Source organism: Fundulus heteroclitus, unplaced genomic scaffold (assembly GCF_011125445.2).
Source record: "Fundulus heteroclitus isolate FHET01 unplaced genomic scaffold, MU-UCD_Fhet_4.1 scaffold_157, whole genome shotgun sequence".
Classification (NCBI taxonomy): Eukaryota; Metazoa; Chordata; class Actinopteri; order Cyprinodontiformes; family Fundulidae; genus Fundulus; species Fundulus heteroclitus.
Window position 1 is genome coordinate 413928 of NW_023396569.1, and position 20275 is coordinate 434202.

The window sequence follows — 20275 nt, forward strand, 5'->3', positions numbered from 1 at the left end:
ATTGGAAGAAGAGAGTTGTCTGTGAACAGCAATTTTAAAGCCTTGTCACTGGTTGTCATTTAGATTAACGTCTTGACTTTGACTAGACTGTACCACCTGATTAGTATGCTTTGACCTAGATAGTGAGGCTCTTGCTGTATGTTCATCTTCACATCAACTATAACCTGCTTCCCTGTTCCCGCTGAAGAATGCGTTCCCACAACATAATACTACCACCACCATGTTTGATGGTAGGAATGGTGTTTTTAGAGTGATTTGCATTGTATGTTTTCTGCCACAGTTTGGTCTCAAGTCCCTATAGGATACATTCATGCTTGTGGTCATTATGTGATCAAGTGTGGAAATGTTAAAGGGATGGAAATACTTTGCAGATGTTGGTCTACCTATGAACCAGAGTCTTTCTACATGAAGCAGTTAGCCTCTAGAGTGTTGGCTGCTGCTAATAAAAACTCAGTGAGTCAGAAAACACCTTGGCTACACAGGGTGCGATGTGCTGAGGAATCAAACTGGTTTACTTCCTCTGTCTCCACATGCCTGAGCAATGTGTGTGAGCAGCCCAACCAGTGAGATTTATCAGCACTTATGAACCACTACCCTCTGCCTGACCCCATGAATCCTACAGAACAAGGCAACCTAATAAATCAAGGGGTCAAAACTCAACATTTGGCTCCTGCTAGAAGTATGTCATGTGCTTCAAATGAATTTGCATATTTACACAAGTTTTTTTCTGTTTTAAAGCATTTTTCTTCTCCAACTGTGTTAGGTTTTTGTGACTCTTTAAGTGTTTGTTTTATTTCTATAAATGCTTCTCTGAGGCAGCAGTCCTCTTGTTATCTTGGTAGCAGCAGCTGGTGTGGTGACTCTGGCCCCTAACCTGTCTGCATGAGGCCAAGATCATTTCCTGTGTACCTTCCTGCCCCCTGTCTGGCTGATAGGAGCTCTAATACCTGTGACTGAACTGTGTCTGCCCACTGCCTGCCAATAACATGAAACTTCATTCATTCATTCATCTGTTCATTTATTCATTCTTTGTCACAATCCCCAGGTCTTTTTGTAGGTTCCCCAGGAACCTACAAATAGTTATGTGTCATGTTTTCTGTTTCTTTTTCCTCTTTCCTTTTTTTCTTGTTTTTTGTGTGTGTGTGTGTGTGTGTGTGGGGGGGGGGGGGTTGTCTAAATGTCTAATCTCTAAATTGATTCTCAGATCTTTAGTGTTAGCATAAAACTGTTACAGTTTTAATTAAAAACAGAACCATTAAGTAACACAAAATAGCCAAGAAAATAGAAATATGAAACTTTCCTGCTTTTAATAATAAAAAAAATAAACATGGAGGATCAAACATGTCACATTTCTTTCTATTACATAACAATACATTTCCTCTTTCTTTCTGCCATTTGATGTTTCCCTTCTCTCTTCTGTGTCTTTCCCTCTCTCATTTACTGTTTTCGTGATTTAACTCAGGTACAAAAAAAAGTCAGTCTTCTTCTGGGACCCCTCGAATCTGGACAAATGTGTTTACTATTATTTTAAGCCTGGCATAATCATTTTTACTATGAAAATCCCGCCTGGCAACTGCATTCTGAGGAGGTGATCCAGCCACTTGATTCAGGTGTGTTGGACCAGGGACACATCCGAAAGCTGCAGGATACCAGACCTCAAGGATAGGAACTGAGGACCACTGGATTAGACTGTTACAGAGGGATGCTGTCACTAGGTGCAGCGCCTTTTTAGACCATGTTACCAACATTTCACTCACCAAAAGAGTCTTAGAACAGACAGCAGAAACCTTTTGAAAATACTGTTACATTCGGTGGTCCACTGTCTTAGCACTCTGTATTCAGATTTAGTAACTCTGCAGGATTATTAGGAAGCTTTTTATGAAATTATCAGTCTTGTAAAGATAAATACAATTAAAGCTATGGACACAGTTAAAAAGGATAGCTGGCTGTGCCTGCATCATTTATTCATCTTTGCTTATACAACACAAGGACAAATATATTTGTTTAACTTAGAGCTTGTCTGATTGGAGAATACTAGTATCAGCAGCTACTTGTATTAAATTTCAGATATCATTATGAATCAGGAACCCAAGTAACCAAGATTAGGTTATGTTTGATCAAATACATCTTCATGAGCCTTTGTCATTTTGTTACGATGTCTGACAATTATTGATAAAGATGAATAATTTATATTCATATTTTAATATTGATCAATTTAACTCCTCACTATGCTCATTTTGAAATAATTAAGTTTTAATCATTATGTAACTAGTTATCGGGCTTCTCCCTTGATTCTGATTTTTGCTACATGGAGCACAAATATAATTGTCATGATCCTTGGGTTTTTATGTTTAGTGATTTTTAGATCATGTCTTCTTTAGTTATTTACCCTTTAGTGTTTCACCTTGTCATTTTATTAGTTCCCTGTATCCTGTTTCTGTTTGATCTGTTTTCCTGTCTTCAGCCTCCTTCTTCCTCAGCTCATCCCCGTCATTGTTTTCACTTGTCACTTATTATTAGTTGATTGCCTTCACCTGCCCTCCTGCTTTCCTCTCTACTCTTCCACCTTTATTTAAACCAGCTGTCGCTCTCCCTAGTACCAACCATCAGGACCATCAGGAACTCCAGAAATTTTTCTAACAGCATCACCCGCTTAAAGACACCCCTGAACGGCCTGAATCTGAGCCCTGACACTATTTACCTCCAGCGCATTTGTTGATCCCTGAAAATAAATGTCTTTTTTAAAAGAAACTTGCTCCTCTGAGTCCTGCTGGTAGTTTTCTGGATTTGGGTCAAGAAAATTCCTACTAGCTAGGTAGGCAGGTTACATTTTTGATAACCCCCATAGATATGGTATAGGAAAATATATCATCTCATTTGTACTTCCAGTTGAACCGATAACAGCAGCTGAATTTTAAACTGAGGCAGAATTTAGAACCTCAGGTTTGACAAAAGCATGTTTGTTTTTCCTATTAAACAGGATTTCCTTTGTTCAATTATTATACCTAAAATGTCAGAATCAGTTTTATTGGCTAATCAAATTTAGTGATTTTTGTTTTCCTCTGATAGGTGAGAATGAAGAGTGCTAAGTGCTGTTTGATCCCCCACATCTGAAGTAATATACAGTTACATGAAAATCATCTGGACTAGAGAAATAAAATTGTATTTCACGCTGTATTTTAATTAATTTCAGATGAAAATTTTGTTGTGACTCATTAAACCAGTGTTAACGGGCTGTGTTTGTATACACTTATCAACATGCCCATGATAATTTGATATAACTAAAAGCTGAATCGCAGAGCCGAGCAATCAGATGCGGAATATGGTGTTATTTCTACCAGTGACTTTCCGACATCTATTTAGATTTTTTTTTAGTAGCCTAATGGCAACCACACTTCCCTCGTCCGTCATAATCCAAAGCTAGTTTGACAAACAGTCCAGCTTACAGCATTGCAGCCGCTGCCTAAAGAGGATTGCTAAAACACATGTTCACAGGGTCAGGAGGAACATTAATCAGGTGCACCTTCTGCTCCCAGAAGATGCCTGGGGCTGAAATGAAATAATAAGAAAAACACAACACATAGAGTTAAACATTATTTGTACAGTGTACATCCATGGACACATGTTAAACCCTTGATTGTGATCTCTGAACCATATGATCATTAATAACTCATGCAGCAGAAACATATCTGTCAGCAAGGAAATTATATTTACTCAACCACAGCAATGTATAATGAAATATATGTCTTTCATGTCATTTTCACTTTGGAATTTTTTAAGTGGACCAACAAATTGAGATATGACTACATACAGTAATCAGAGCCTTCTTGTGGTCCTCTACATTCTCCTGGAAACAACTACAATCTGGGGGAACATATGACCTTGGCTACTGGACCTTGGTTAGTAGCCATTTGTTGCAGCCAGAAGCTGCAACAAATGGCTACTGCATGAGGAAGGAGAGATGTTGATGCTTTATATCCTTCCATAAGTATGATATTGATGCTTTTAGGAAAAAGAAGAAATATGTCATGAGTTGTTTGGCTTTCACGCCGAAGCTAACTATGACATGAAACAAAGGCTGACTATGTGGAAAATAATCTCAGGCCTAATGTTTAGAATGGCAGAGGATCTGCAATATTGTGGGCCCTGGGAATGGTACATTGCATCTTATCGGAAATGATTTAAAGAAAAATCTTCTGTGCTCTTCTAAAACATGGGAAAACAAAAGTAAAGAGTTTACTTTTGATATTTCAGGTGGATAGTAATCCATTTCTACTTGAAAATGATATACTTCCTCATTAAAATAGAGTATTATCAGATTATTAAAGTGAAACACATTGTATAAATTACCTATGTATGGACTGATGTTTTCTGTCCATACATAGGTTATTTCTGTCTGCCATCAGTTGTTTTGTGGGATGGGTGGCTGTTTATCATGGTTTTTGGAATCGGACTGAAGTGCAGACAAGAGCTCGGGAGTTGCATGATAGATAGCAAAGATGATTTTAATGAATAAACCAGGCTTACAAGATGCAGGGATACAAGAACCAGGAACACTGCAGAGATGAGACCAGAACTGGGTAAAATGACAATGGACCTAAGAACTGGTTATGGCTGAGCTAACTAAACTGATAAAGAGCAGGCAGAAAATAAAGATCTAACATAACTACTGAAATCATAATGAACAGAAGCTTACTAAAACAGGAACCAAAGCTAACAGATACAAGAATACACAGCTAACATAAATACTGAACAGAAACTAAACTAATGACAGACTCAAGGATCTAAGGATAAACAATAACTAGAAAAAGCTGTTCCTGCGTAACAGCGAGTGAGAATGCTAATCTACAGAATGATTGAGCAGAAGAAAACATTGAAATCAGATTTGAAGAATTTGAAAAAAAAAATAAGAATTTGAATGGATTTGAAGAATTTGAAGTGATTTGAAGAATTGGAAGAAATAGAAGAATTTGACGGAATTTCAAGAATTTGAAAAATTTTTTAGGACTTTGAGGTAATTTGAAGAATTTGAAAAATTTTAAGAAATTTGAAGAATTTAAAAAATTTGGAGAATTTGCAAAAATTTGAAGGAATTTGAAAAATTTGAAGCATTTGACGAATTTGTAGAAATTTGAAGATTGAAATTTTTCCAAAAATTTGAAGGAATTTGAAATATTTAAAGAATTTTAAAATTTAAGAAATGTAAAGAATTTGAAAAATTTGAAGAAATTTGGAGAATTTGAAGAAATTTGAAGAATTTGAAGAAATTTGGAGAATTTGAAAGAATTTGAAGTAATTTGAAAAAATTGAAGAAATTTGAAGAATTTTGAAAAATTTGAAAATTTTCAAAAAAAATTGAAGGGATTTGAAAAATTTTAAAATCTGAAGAATTTGAAGATTAAGAAAAATTAGAAGAACTGGAAGTATAGGAAGAATTTGAAGAATTTGAAGCAATTTGCATTGATTTCAATGGGAACAGCCAAAAAAATTGCACAAAAAGTGAAATAATTTTAAAAAGTGTAAAAGTTAGCATAACCATGAGATATAGCAGTCATGCCGGGAATGAGTCGAACGTTTTGATATCAAAATTGTTGAAATCGGTTGAAGTATGCGGGAGTAATTAGACTGCAACAGAATAATAACAATAATAAAGAAAAACAGGAAAACAATAAGTGAGAATGCTGTATAGCATTCTCACTGATGAAAGTGCAAAACATAAACATGACCCCCAGGAAGCTACAATCAGTAATCATATCCATGGGGATCCTGGCACTGTTTGCCTCAGCTCTGGGCTGCTCCACACTGCTGATTAGTGGAGCAGCTTCACCTGCGCTGTTGCCGATTGCCTGCATGTTTCTCAGGGTATCTGTTGGAGCCACTTCTCCAGAGTGGGGGTTACTGCCCCAAGTGCTCCGATGACCACAGGTACTACTGTAGCTCTTTCTAATTCTTCCCTGAGCCCTTTATATTTTTCTCGTTTCTCGTGCTCTTTTTTTCCTGATGTTTCCATCACTTGGGATTACTACATCGATCAAAACGGCTTTCCTCTGCTGCTTTTCAACAATCATAATATAGATTTGGTTGTAGGGGTGGGCGATATATCGAGTATACTCGATGTTGTAAACAACAGGATATATCATTCCTTCAAAAGTCCCCTCACACACCCCTCACGGAAGTCAGCTCTGCCATTGGCAAGATTAAATCTCCAGATCATCACTGCTGCTGTTTGCACATCTTGCTGATAACAGCTCAGGTAGTCAATCTTTCCTATCTGTATTGTGTACCTATTTGCCCTCACCTCCCACCCCCAAACAATTGAAATTAAAAAGCTGAAAATAGGTGGAAAATAGAGAGATGGGCTTGGTCAGATTTCTGCATGTAGTGCATGGGCTTTCTTCTAACCCAATATGGTTAAAACCTCTGGATGAAATGCCAAACTATGCTGTGTACATGGTCTTTTCAGATATTTCTGGTGCAGTTGTCGTATTTATTAGTATAACTAGATGGTTGCTCAGGCAAGACTGACTGTAGTTCCCTGGCAGTGGGGTGTGCCACAACCAGTCCTTGTGGAGCCATGTTTTCAGAACTTATCCACACCTGTGCACACAACTTAAAACACACACACACACACACCCACACCCACACACACACACACACACACACACACACACACACACACACACATATATATGTTGTTGTTTTTCAAGAACAAGCCTGCATGCATTTCAATGTACTTTTCTGTTTCAACTTGGACCTCTCCTAACTTCTTGATGTGAGATATTTGATCAGTGACACCATTAGTATGAAATGCCTGTGTTAACTGAAGGTTCTAGCTCATTAATTAATCACTTTTATTTAAAAATGTTGGAAAACCTCCAAGATTTTTTTCCTGAAATTGGGTTAGTAATTGACACACACTATTTCTTCAAGTATTAACTTAAGGAGATGAGTGCAATAAATTACTTTGCTAAGTGCCGTCTCATGGTTGTTTTATAAATATTGTACTGTTAGGTTTAGCTTAACCTTTTTGTTACACAAAAATGCAATTACCTTCCTGAAATATGTTTTAAGATTGAATCTACTCATTCTTCAACGCAAGTTCTCACAGAAAGTATTCAGACAGTGTAATAACCCACTGGGGTAATTTAATCCGTTTCAGAGTCAGATATGCAAAGCTTTTTACATGAACCCAGCCGAGGCCAGATGAGCACACACTGAAAGGGCTGCCTTTTAGGTCGAAAAGTAACCAAACTAATCCCTCTGGATGTAAAGAGGAAAATCCATATCCAGAACAGGGTAAAACAAGGTTTTTCTTTTAAAAAAGTTAATAAATAAATAAATAAATGTGTCAACATTTAATTTAAAGTAGAAAACAAATAAGTAAATCAGAAGATGAAGTGTAACTTATACTTATGGATCACTACATTTATTTTATATTCAAAATAACATCTGTTTTTTAAAACTATTTATTTAACCTAACCCCAATAATGAATTAATTTTAGGTTAACATTATAACCTATAAATATCAGTAGGTGTAGCTAATTCTGCCTTTATGAGAGTTGATTATTGTGCAGGTTAACCAACCAGGTATTATAGACTGTCCCACTACTGCATGTTTACTGTTTGCTGCCTCAGGTAAATAATGCTCTAGCATAAAATCTTCTACACATTTAACCAGGACTGTCATTGGAAAGAAATAAGTGATACTCCCCTTAATGTCATACAAATATGTGACAGAAACATGGGTTATATTTTTATTTAAATCTATCTAATTTAGAACAATATTTTTATTTTACAGAAATGACAAAGAACAAAAGAGCAAAGCCAATTCTAAATTAAATTCAAAGTTAGATGAAGCCCCTTTATTAATTCCAAGCCTCATGATGTTAACATAGACAAGAAAAATAACATTGAAAAAATAAAGATATAAAATAAAATATCCTTAAAACATAAAGAAGTGATAAGTTCCTTCAGACTTAAGATTTCAATAAGCTTATTAGTGTTACAGTTTTCTTCTGTAAGACATATTTCTTCTCTGTGTTAGGCCTGGCCGCAACAAACCCCATGTCATTTTAGCATTATTATCTTTTTTCAAGATAAGATAATGTTCCCCTGAATAACAAAAAACACCCAACAAAAACTTACTTGGGAGTATCTCTCGTAAAAGTTTTATCATGGCAAAAGTAAAGTACTCCTTGTTGGCGCAGTATAAAAGCATGAGTTCCACATGCCTGATCCCAACACATATACTTCAAAGTTATTGCAGGACTTTATGTCACAAAAAATCATATTAATTAATATTTAGACTTTAAGAAAATACTGTGACTTAATAGTTAAATAAAACATAATAGAGAAAGGAGAAAACTGAACTGCTTGAAAAATATGACCCAAACATAATATAAGGGTATCTCTGCAGCACCTGGACAGGCTACATTCAGATTTTCTGCTTTCCTAGAGATTCCAGGCACACATCCAAAATATTTAAGGGCTAAAAAATTGGATTTTTAATCATATGTCTCTTTTACGTTTCTGTCTGCATCAAGTCTGTTCCACACCTTATTTATCATATATTTTACACTTGCTATTTTGTACTCTGTTGATTTAAAAAAAATATTTTTTATCACTTTATTTTATATACTATGGTCTTTTTATATTTTGTTTGATTCCTTGTGCATACTCCATTGTACTGAAAACCTGGTACAACTATTTCCTGTGGGTTTAATAAAGTTCTTATCCTATTTATATGCCAACGCATACAGCAAGACAGCTATCAGATGGAATCTGTTTTTATGATTGGATAGAAGTGACTTTATATTTCGGTTTATAAAGGGGATCTGTTTGTGTCGTGAAGCACATTGAGATGACATTTGCTGTGAACCGACAATATGTAAATGAATTGACTGAACTGAGTGACCGAAGCTCATGATTGACAAGCTAGATTAATGATCAATCATTTTTACTGTTATAATTTTTAAAATATTTTTTTATTGTTTGAAATAGAATTATAAAACAATGTTTCCCCATGTTTCTAAATCACACAGTGGAAAAGACGACTGTGATCAGATAACACTGTATTCCAGATCTTTTATGGAAAACACAAACGGAACCGAACAAAATATAAAAAGAACCATCTGATACTGATACTGTTATCAGTATCAAGTCCAAAAGTCAGGTTCTGTAAATTGTACTGGATCGTTAGTATGATTTATAATTTTTTTAATTTTGTCATTATAACATCATTTGCTAATTTTTTATTATATAAATAAATCTGGACATTAATAAAATTTTTTTAACAAAGGTAAAATCACATTCTGCAAACATTACAAAGGCATGGGTGAGGAAGAACAAAATGAACCGTGACCTTAAATTAATACATTATTGCATTAAGCTTATTGTCAGTAAATAATACTAAAAGGTTTAGCATTAACTTGTCTGAACATTTTACCAGATTGAAACACAGATAGGGATGTAAATAATAAAAAAAAAATATATCAATTGTGATAACATTGGACACGTTTTGGTTTTGTACAAACACCAAAGTCACTTAAGTTAGAGTAAATTTTATAAACCCTGTTTTAATTTGACTTTACATTTTCAAAACAATTTTTAATAATTTCAGGATTGCAAATTCTTGGAGAAGCTTTCCCTCTTGAATCTTTACATGTTTTATCACACTGCACAATGTATTTGTGCAATGTATTTTATTGGCATTTTATTTATTAGACAACCCAACGAAGCACATTATTATAAAGGATTGTGAAGATGATAGAACATTTCCTAAGTTTCTAAAAGTCTGAAACATGCAACCTCATCGCAACTTAAAGACAGCATGCCCACACATGTTGCTGGCAGCTTCATGCTGGGGGATGCATTTTTTTTTGCGGGGACAGGGAAGCTGGTCAGACTCCATACAGTTAGAAGATGGTTGGAGCTAAATACTGGACAATACGTTAACCTGTTAGAGGTTAACGTTGATAGTGACTCAGAGGTTCCCCTTCCAGCAGGACGACAACCCTAAACAACCAGACCAAACGGGATGGTTTAGATCAAAGAATACTTAGGTGCTAGAATGGACATGTGAAAGCCCAGGCCTAAATCCAAATATGAATCAGGGAATTACAGACACTCTCCATTCAGTTTAACTGATTTAAGAAGTTAATGCAAAAAAGGACAAATTTCCATTCCCTAGATCTACAGAGTTGACACATACTGCAAAAGAGTTGCAGCTGTAATTGCAGCAGTGCTATTGGCTCAGACTTGAAACCAAATGCATCCCACATTTATCACACTTTTTTATTCATAAAATAATTTCAAGTCACATATCTTTTTTCTGTTTTTTCACAATGATGCACTGCTTTGTGTGCTGGTCTATCACAGAAAACCCAATAAAATACTTTGAAGTGTGGAGGCTGTAATATGATGAAATGTATAAATTTAAAAGCTGTGCGAATTCTTTTACACAAAACTGTAACCCTGCGCTGCTTAAAGAAGCGACAGCATCAAAACACATGAGAGGTTTTGATGATTTCCAGCAGATCTGGGTACTGAGTCCAGTACAAAGGCACAGGACCAATGAGCATAATGTAAAGTTAAGACTGAATACAGACATCACAGAATTTTAGGATTAGGTATGAAGCATATGCACAAGCATGAGCAGAACAAAGGCACATTGTGTTTCTGAGCTGTGATCTGCTTTTCTCTGATTGGCTGAGTTTGGTTGCAGATCTTCAGTGAAAGGCTGGGGCTGTTACGGCTCACGGGCTCCTCTGTGCTCGTGGACTGGATTCTGTAACTGTCCTCCTCCTCAGCGGAAACCAGCCTGAATAATGAGTAGTGGCTGCTGAGACACCCCCTCGCTGACAGACAGCCATTGAAAAAGATGTGTTTGTTTGCTTGAAGGATTCAACAATGAAAATTTGCTCATCAGCTGAGATAAACACTATTAGCAGTCTCTGATAGCGACCACAGCCATACACAGAGCTTCAATCATGGCTTTGATGTTTCCTACATATAGGAATAAACATTTAGACTCCAATTAAAACCATATTTCATTTCTCACACAAGCTGTTTCTGAGTCATTATACGCTCACGGCACGCAATGGTCTGAATGTCCCCCTTTATTTGGAAAGACAGCTAGACACTGAGCAGATGAAAGATGGATCAAATATTTACTCTCGCTATTGTTCTCTTGGTGGCCTCTCCTCTTTCACAAGCTGATGTATTCATTAGATGTAAACAGGTTCACATGACGAATCATTAACAAATGCAATTTGGCAGTTTTTTTATGGTAATTTCCTCTGTGTTTGTCCTTTTGGCTTAATGAAGCTTAGACCAATGTCAGCTTGGGATAGAGAGATAAACGAGCAGAGCGGATTCAGACATGAAGCGGATCACCACAGACCAATACAGCTCCACTCAGCAGCAGAACAAATATTATCACAATTCATGCCGGCTAATGAAACTCCTCTCTGCTTTTCTGAGCTCTTCCAAAAGGGAAGGAGTGATAATTAGAAGGCTACAGCTACTTGCCTGCTGAAAATTAGAATCTGATGAGCTTTGCATTCATCTACAGATACTCCTCCACCATCTCTATAGCAACAGAAGCAAACAAACTTTAAAATTACATCTCAAAAAGACAAGTCACATTTTTCTATAATCATACACAATTACATACGTTGTGATTATTCACGTGTCTACCTGCAGGGAGAGATTTTATCATAAAGAAATAAAAACCTGAAAGGAGTCAAAAGAAACCAGTTGGTAGCACCCAGTAATTTAGCCCAAAGAAAGACTTTAAAAGGCAAAAATTTGGTTTATTGGGCTTTTATAGCAAAGTGAGGTGCACCACTTGATGACTTCTGTGTGACCCTAAAAGGAAATGAATGGTTTGAAGTATACCTGCTGTTATTACAAAGCAAGAAACTATTCAATCTATGCGGCAAAAACAAGTGTTTACACCTTCAGTATCAGAAGGCATTTTTTTCAGTCAAATAATAATAATTTGGAGGAAGCCTTAACCAGGACTGACACCTGTTCCAAACACATTCAAATAATGTTCAGCTATAGTTACCACTGGTGATAGTAATACTGGGATTTTTATATTTATGCAAAAGATTGTCATCTCATTGCCATACATACCCAGAAGGTGTTTTTCTATTGTTTTATTAGAAGATGAATATTTGGTTGTTTTGTTTTCTATTTTTGGTAAAAAAAAAACATGACTACGTCCCTTTAAAGCATCTTTAATCAGTGTAGAATAATTCAGTCCAGATTTGACCCATCCAGAGGCTTTGAATATCCTGCTGGTTTAATTCTATTGTGGCCCTGCTACCAAAAGAGGTTAAAAATACTAATTTTTTGTGTTTTTACAAACCTGATATTGTTTTTTTTTCACTTCTTTTATAAATATTGCACTTTGTTTTAAACTTAGCACTGATGCCTAGCACTAAAAAGGTCCTGGGTTCTATCTCCAGGTTCAACCTGGGGTCTTTCTGCATGGAGTTTGCCTGATGTCCCTGTATGCATGAGTCCACAACAGGTACTCTGGCTTCATCACACAATGAAAAAGCATGACTGTTAGGTTAACTGGTTTCTCTAAACTGACCTTAGGTGTAAATTTGTGTGTGCATTTTTACTTGTCCTGTCTGTCTCTGTGTTGCCCTGTGATAGACTGGCGACCTGTCCAGAGTGGGTCCCGCCTATTGAGCCTGGCAGGTATAGAAAATGAATGGATGCTTTAAAGGGGGCATATCATACAAAATCCTCTTTTTTTAGCCCCTAAACACATTTTGTTGTGTATATGGAGTCTCTAGGAAAAATTTTGAGTGTAGTCTGTCCAGGTGCTGAGTAGATATCGTCATGTTCTGTTTTCGTCATTTTGTTCAAGCTGTTCAGTTTTCTCCATTTTCTATTACCTTTTGTTTTTGTTTTTTTTACAGTTGCTGTGGAACTGATAAACAAGATCCTGAGCTTCCAGCCTACCAATTCGCAAATCTGCCGTATTTTATTTTTCACTGACAGATTGTAGTCCAAGCTGAAGGATGCCAAAGCTAAAAGTGGATAATTCAAAATGTTCAGTTGTTGGGCATTTTAACACACATTCATTTCACTGTCCCACAGCCTTTTAAGGGCTCTCTGTTCAGCACCGAATTATCCAGTTTTGTTCCAGCTATGATCTGTAACGTAAACACACCTGACTCAAGTAAATGGGGGATTAGTAGGATTTTGAAGGAAACCTTTCAGCCGTTTGATTCAGGTGTTGCAGGACACTGGCCTTTAAGGAAAGAATCCTACAGGGTGTCCTATGCATCTTGTAATCTTCATGCAGTAACAACTGACAGTAAGTTTTGACTTACTGTCAGTTGATATGGCAACTGTCTGTAACACAATCGCTCCACTCTTGATCCCAGACCCTATGAAACTCACGCTGGATGTGCCAGCTCCTTGTAAACTGTATTATTGACACAATCATACCTGTGCTGCATGTGGACCAAATTACATCCAGCCTCCCTTGGTGGTTCGTTATTTTTGACAGGGAGCGCATGGTCAATCTGACTGTGGACCTCACAAATGTTGGTCAGACTAGGAATAATGAATGCAAAATAAATAACTCACTTTAGGTTTTCTAAGGCATTGTGTTACGACTGGGAAACTTGTGATGGACATGGTTTCATACAACAAATAAATAGAAAAGTATTTACCTTTTTAAAGCACTTAAAACTGCTTTAAATTAAATGTCATTTCAACCACAAAAACAACCACAAATGTGAAAATAATTAATCTAAAACAATGAGGAAGGGGCCTAAGTGTTTGTCTCTCCGTGCTCTTTAATAAGTTATCACTCAGCTCTCCCTTAATAAACTCACTAAGAACTCTGAGCAGCCCAATAAATCCACACACTCTAATCTTCCCTTCACTCAGAGCATAAGACAAGCGCAGCCACAGGGTATTTAGTTTCTCTTGAAATCCCAAACCAGAGCTCTGATGAGGACATAAGACGTAGCGCTCCCTGGGGAACAAAGACATTTTATTGGAGTCCGTCCCTCCAGGGAGTTTCTACTCTTTAAAGAGGTCGAGCGGCCAGAGCTGTCCCTGTTGCTCCCTGTTGTGGTGGGATTACAGGGTGAAGGTCTATCTGCCCTGCTGCGGAGAGCCACTGAGGTCAAGCAGGGCTGGGCTGATGGCCCCTGCCCCCTTGCAGCATTCCTCTGCAGCAACATTTAGCCTTGTTTTCGGATAAATATACCTGAAACGTGAGTGGAGTTGCAAGAAATGACGCTTACTGCCTTGTACATAACAACTTGACAGTCTTTAAAATTAGATGTACTAACACAGGCATATCACAGCATCTTAAGAACTGTTACATTTGTATCACTTGAAACTCAAAGCCACTTTTCTCTTGACGGTTTTTATTTGGACTAAAACATTAGATGTATGTTTGGTGGAAATTAGAAGATCTTTTTGGAGTATAAAAATGTGAAAAGGCAAAAAGGGAACACCATACCATACCAACTTTGTTTATGAAGCACTTTATACACTGACAGGACCAAAGTGCTGTACACAATCATAAAATACAATGCAATTATAAAATAGAAAGGATTGAATATAAAATACATATTAATATACAGACACAATAAAACAAAGTGAAACCCCTCAGATTGTGCCAAAAGAACAAAGAAAAAAGATAGGTCTTAAGAAGGGACTTAAAAACAGCGAGTGAAGAGGCCTGCCTTATGCTCAAAGGAAGATCATTCCATAGCTTGGGAGCTGCCACAGAAAAAGCACGGTCCCCTCTCAGCTTGGACTTTGTCTTTGGCACCCTCAGAGGCAACTGATCAGCTGACCTGAGGGAATGGGAGGGTGTGTAAGAATGTAACAGCTCAGACAGATAGGGAGGTGCAAGGCCATTGGGAGCTTTAAAAACAAATAAAATAATTTTAAAATCAATCCTAAAATGTACTGGAAACCAATGTAAGGAAGCGAAAATAGGGGAAATGTGGTCAAATTTTCGTGTACCTGTTAAAATACGTGCAGCAGCATTTTGTACTCTCTGAAGCTGGGAAATATATAAATCATTGACTCCTATATAAAGTGCATTACAGTAATCCAGCTGTGTGGTCACAAATGCATGGATCACTGTTTCATAGTGCTGTCTGGAAATAATAGGTTTTACTTTGGCTAGCTGCCTTAAGTGGAAAAAGCTGGATTTTATAACGGCTCTGATGTGTGCTTCCAGCTTAAGACCAGCATCCATCTTAACCCCTAAATTTGTAATAACCGGCTTAATATACTGGGCCAAAGAGCCAAGATTGGACAGGGAATCAATAGTGGATCTGCCAAAAATCACTATCTCTGTCTTGTCTTCATTAAGTTAAATATGTCTGTGTGTCATCTGCATAACAATGAAAAGCAATCCCATATTTTAAAAAAATAGAGCCGAGAGGAAGGAGGAGAGAAGCGGGCCTAGAACTGAGCCCTGTGGGACACCACACGATAGTGGAGCAGAGGGGGACCTATGGGCATCAAGACAGACACAAAAGGTACGCTTGGCCAAATAAGATTAAAAACCAATCCAAAGTTATGTCACCAATGCCCACCCACTGTTCCAAACGGGAAAGTAAAATGTCATGATCGACTGTATCAAAAGCAGCTCATATATCCAATAGCACCAAAGCAACAAAGTCACCAGAATCAGTTGCTAAAAGTATATAATTAAAAACTTTTAAAAGAGCTGACTCTGTATTATGAAATGGTTTAAAACCGGACTGAAAAACCTCTAATATATTATGTTCATTAAGATAAGCCATTAGCTGATTATAGACTACCTTCTCAAGATTTTAAAATAAATAAACAATTTAGAAATAGGTCTATTATTTGCCAGAACAGTAGGATCCAAAATTGGTTTCTTGAATAAAGGCTGCAGCACTGCATGTTTCAGAGTTTTGGGAATAACACCTGAGGACAAGCTACTATTTATAAGAGCAAGGACAGAAAATACATCTTTAAATACCCCTTAACACCCCTTAAGATTATTTTTCACAGCAATAGCCTATAAACATGTAGGTAAAAAAAAGTATAAGTTACTTATGGGGTGAGTACTAGGTACTATTGGGGTACCTACAACTTTTGGGGGGTACTAACAGGGTACCAAGGGGGTGCTTATGAGTACTTGCAGGGTACTTCTGAAGGTGATAAAAAGGTCTCAAAGGGGGAATTTTACAGAACTCATGAAGTACATATAAAGTACATACTGTGCACATATTTGCTACTTGCAGGGTACTCAAGGGGAGCATAAAGGATATTTATTTTGGTACTAATAGAATAGAAATAGAATAAAATTAAATTTATTGTCATTGCATTGTCACAAGTACAGAGCAACAAAATGTGGTTTCTCTGCTTTTAATCCATCCCCTAGGGGAGCAGTGGGCTGCCATGTGCGGCGCCCAGGGAGCGTTCTGGGGTTAAGGGTCTTACTCAGGGACCCAGAGTGCAGGCGCTGGGGATCAAACCGGGTACTTACATCGTTCTCTGAGTGCAAGCGCGCTGCTCTAACCACTAGGCCAGCACTCCCCTAATAGTAATAGTAATATCATCTATATTGTCATTGAAACATACATTGAAACATACATTACAAAGAAATTTATTCTCTGCTTTTAACCCATCACCCTTGAGGAGCAGTGGCTGCCATGTGCGGTGCCCGGGGAGCAATTACTCGCATTTGGTACTAACAAGGTACTCAGAGGGCCGACAGGGTTACTTGCAGGGTACATGCAGGGTCTAGATATTTTACGAGGGGACTTGTTATAGTGTACCAACATGCCATATATCAGTGTACGTACAGTATAACTTTATGCAACGTCCCAGTGAAATCCCATTTTACTTAGGGAGTACTAACAGGTAGGGTCCGAAATTAACACCCGTCAGACGCCAAATGCGAGTAATTTTCCGTTTTGTGAGTAAATGTCAGAGGGATAGCTGCCACATGGCGAGTAAATGTTTGTACCAAATAAATTGTTTTTTTTTCAGTCATCATTTGGGTGGATGCTTGTTTATGTACCTCTGCTGTCAGCTCGTATGACAACAAACGCGCACGTACACAAACACGCAAGAACGACAGCAATTACGTCATGTCCGTTTTCTTACAACTAGTGTTTAGCTCAGGCTAATTACGTAGCAGGATTTATGTGGAGATATTTAGTAGGAGTCAGTCTGAATACATTTTTTGGCTTGTAAAAAATATGCTTGGCTGGTTAATCAAGAAGTTAATTTTGGACACTGCAAACGGGGCAATGGTAGGGTAACTAGAGCATACCAATGGGGGGTTTTACATGGTGCCTACAGGGATTTAATCCACTTTAAATATTACAACAAAATTCATTACACTTCTGTAAATTACTTTAAAATATACTTTTTAGTGTTTCAGTATTTAAACAGTGTGAAAATAAGTTCAGAAAACAATCAGAGCTAATATTAAATGACACCATTTTATTAGCAAGTTTCCCAGTACTTCCCAGTAGATGCCTTGTATGTGTTGCAAAGATACCCTGTAAGAACACAGATGTACCCAGTAGGTACTGAGCTTTGTTATGAGGTGCTAACAATTTTTTTGTCCTTGCCATTAACATCATAATTAAAAGAACTCCACGTGTGGGAGCAGTTCCAGTAAATATGCTCATCTTTAACACACACTCGATGTGTGAGTTCATCTTCTTTTACTGCCTTTTCCTTTTTAACTGGCTCATTTGCTCTAAAACTCTGCTTTTCCATCTGTTATATCACTCTTTAGCAAAGCACTGTGGGATGCTGCCAGCCCGGAACACCCTCAGCTGTTAGTTAGGGATGATTTGTTTAGCTTGTTTTGATCAGAGAATGGGGTCGAATGCCTTCACTGACTGGAGAGTGTATACTGAAACTTTGAGCATCTGAAATAGAACTGAATCCAGCAGGTGTTTACTGGCACTGGGAGAAAAAAAAAACAAAAAACGTTAATATTGTGTTTTTGATTGGAAAGTTTTCCAAAGTGGCACGTCAGAATGTACCCAGTCACACTTTGATCCAGTCTGTGAGTGTTTCTGGGCTAATGCGCCACTCCACTGTCAGTAACAGATCTTTAGATAAGCCAGATTAGATCCTCCTTTATGTTTTTGTCTCCACTTCTTCTGTTGAGTAAGAGAATAAGAAAGCAGGGTGAGGTGGTGGCCATGGGAGAGCTTGCATAAACGGTGGGAAATTTAACAACGGCTTTACTGCTCCTTTCTGAAATAATATCACAGATACCAGCAAACCTGTATGAAGTGAAATCATAAAATCCAGCGCAGTTATCAGAGCGACCATGAAACATTGGTTTCCCATCAGTGCAGGTTACGCTCCACTGCTTTGCTTGGACTGTCCACCCAGCTCCCTCTGAATTCAAGTGTGTCTCTGCCCTGGAGCTGTTGTGACTTGATCCTCCTGATGGGCAAAGCAGGAGGTCCGTGTTGTGTGAGTGTGTTGGGTTGGGTTGCATGCTAGCATCCAAGGTCTCCGTGGGGGAGCTGCCGCCATTAAAGTTCAGATCCGGCTCAGTCTGGGGTGAAACTGCACAGACACAAGCGTTCTGTGTTTGGAAGCAACTTTACAGGTCCTAATTGTACACTCCAAATGAGAGGCTGTAAATCACATCACAGTAGGACACTTGGGCCGTACATGATAAGACTTTGAAGGGACTCCAGTCTGACTGCATCCTCTGGCAGTGAACATTTGGGTAATTATGGTCTCTGTGTGTTTTTTTTTTCTCTGTTTATTTTGCAGCGCAATACTACATTATAATTTCATGTTGCTATTGCCGTGTTGCCACACTGTTGATGGACAATTTCTTTTTGGCTGTAAATTGAAAAGCTGGCTACATACCAAGCAGAGATCAAACAGTGCAAGCATCTTTTAAGTTTCCTTTTAGTCATAAATCTACAGAAGAAAATAGACATGGCTAAGAACATTCTCTTTCAATCATCATGTTTGGGATATAAAAAAATCCATTGTTTGATTTATTTTGAACACGTTGAAGCAATGAAAAGTAAATAAAAATAAATTAACAATAACCAATAACTAACATGTTAAAAAAGGAATAAAAAAAAAATACGCCCTTTTTCACTATGTGTTTTTTTTATAATAAAATAACTTATTCTTGTCCTGTACTTTACAATTTATTACATCTATTCAAATTCAGTTCAATACAATTAAAAATACTTTATTTGTCAAAGGGAAATAAAACATTGTTGTAACTCATATTGTACAGGTTTCTTCAACAAGTTGTTGTAGATGCTGATGGCTGCAGGCAGGAAGGATCTCATGTACCGTCTGTCTTACGGTGGATGTGGAGAAGCCTTTGTCTGAAGACACTGTTGTTGTACAACAGTCTGTTGAAGAGGATGCTCAGGATGTTGTCCACAACGTTCATTTTATGAAGAATCCTTCTTTGTGAAATCATCTCCAGAGGTTCTAGAGGAGTCCCCAGAATTGAGTTAACCTTCTTTATTAGCTAGTTGAGTTTCTAAGTCATTTGCTGTGATGCTGGGATCCCAACAGATGATGGCAGAGGAGATCACACTCTCCCCAACAGACTTATGAAAAATATACAGCATCTTGTTGCAAACCTTGAAAGACTCAAGCTTCCTCAGAAGTATAGTCTGCTCTGTCCTTTTTTTTTAAGAAAACTTTATATTTGTGTCTCCAGTGCAGTCTGTTGTCTAGCTGAACACAGACAGAGGTATTCATACTCCTCCACCTCCTCCATCTCTTCTTCCATGATGGTAATAGTGTTGGACCAATGCCTGTTTCTCCTGAAATCTACAATTATCTTCCCACTAAGTGGTCCACCAATTCCCTGTACTCTCTTATACATCCAATGGTTGCAGAGTCATCTGAGTATTTCTGCAGATGACAGGAGCCTGTCATGTACTGGAAGTCTGAGGAGTAAAGAGTGAAAAATAATGATGATAGTTCAGTCCCTTGTGGTGCTCGGGGCTGCTGGCTACCTGGTTAAACAAACAACCCTTCAATCTCTCAGACTGTCTGTTTGTCAGGTAGTTTTTGATCCAGACAATTTTTGAGGCCTCCACCTGAGTCTTCTAACGTTTCTGACAGAGTAAAGTGGGCTAAACTGTATTAAATGCACTGGAAAAATGAAAAACATGATCTTCACAGTTATGTCAGCCTTGTGTAGGTGACAATTGGTTTGTTGAAGCACCTGTAAAATGGCAACTTCTGTTGCTTCTGTCATGATTTGCAGCTGTTCTGT